Here is a 1,188-nt window from a genome sequence, read left to right on the forward strand (position 1 = left end):
CTTATTTTATTCTTTAATTTCTCTCAGTAATGTGTTATAGTTTTTTGTACAGAGAACTTGCATATTTCTGTTAGATTTATTGGTAGTATTTGATTTTATGCTCTTGTAAATTGTATTGTTTTAAGTTTCGTTTTCTACATGTCTGTTGTTAGTATAAAAGAAACAGTTTATATATAGATATATAGATATATGTATATATCTATATATATATATATATATATATATATATATATTCACCTCGTAGCTAGGAATCTTGCTAATTTCACTAATAATTCTATTGGATTTTGGGAGTCATTACAGTTTTATTGATAACATTATTATTTTCAGCTTTATTGAGATGCAGTTGACCATATAACACTAAGTTTTAGTTCATTCATTTGTTTTAGGAACTAAAAAAGAAATATGTTTATTGAGGGCAACAGGATACAAGCAATACAGAAATCAAAAGCTTATCTGGCTTTAATTGGCTTTTTCTTCTCTTGTCAAATGAGGGTGGGATTTTATTTGTACATTTTCTAAGGGTCCCAATCTGCTCATAAAATCCTCTATACAGGGGAAGCTGTGGGACATAGGACTTCCAAAAGCGACCCATTGGGAGAACTCTTATCAAGGCAGGAGCAATTGCTCAGTGCCACCTACTTCTTTCCTTTCTGCTTCACGTGTACAAAATAGTCATTGCATGCAATGGTGAGCCCAGCAATTAGAGAAAAGAAGCTCTGAAAGTCCATTCTGCTGTCCCGGGACTAGTCCAGGGACTAGTTCATTATTTTGTCCACGGCCAGAGGGTCTTTTGATTTTCCAGATATCCAGGGAACTCCTTTTCCATGAACACTCTCAGGTCCTCCTTTGTTCAGGAGCCTTTATCCCCAGCAAATTTGTGAGACGTGAACATCATGGTTTCCATGGCGCGTTACATTTGAGATGGCATCTTGCTGAGATCTTGGTGAGAGGAAGGGTGCAATGGCTGGGCTAGTGGGATGTGCAGCCAATCAACACTGTGTAAGTCCAAGGTGTACAGTTGTTGATTTGATACCCTTGTACTTTGCAAAATGATTACCACAGTAAGGTTAGTTAACACTTCCATCACCTCACATAATTACCATTTCTTCTTTTGTAGTGAAAATTAAGGTCTACACTCTTAGCAATTTTCAAGTACACAATACAGTATTGTTGCATTACATCACCAGT

The 1,188-nt window shown here is 35.9% G+C and overlaps 1 pseudogene; it reads right to left on the reverse strand.

Moving 5' to 3' along the window:
- Positions 1-635: 635 nt before the first annotated feature.
- On the reverse strand, positions 636-928 carry LOC117022789 (protein S100-A10-like; annotated as a pseudogene).
- Between the last annotated feature and the right edge of the window lie 260 nt (positions 929-1,188).

The sequence above is a fragment of the Rhinolophus ferrumequinum genome, chromosome 6 (assembly GCF_004115265.2).
Source record: "Rhinolophus ferrumequinum isolate MPI-CBG mRhiFer1 chromosome 6, mRhiFer1_v1.p, whole genome shotgun sequence".
Classification (NCBI taxonomy): domain Eukaryota; kingdom Metazoa; phylum Chordata; class Mammalia; order Chiroptera; family Rhinolophidae; genus Rhinolophus; species Rhinolophus ferrumequinum.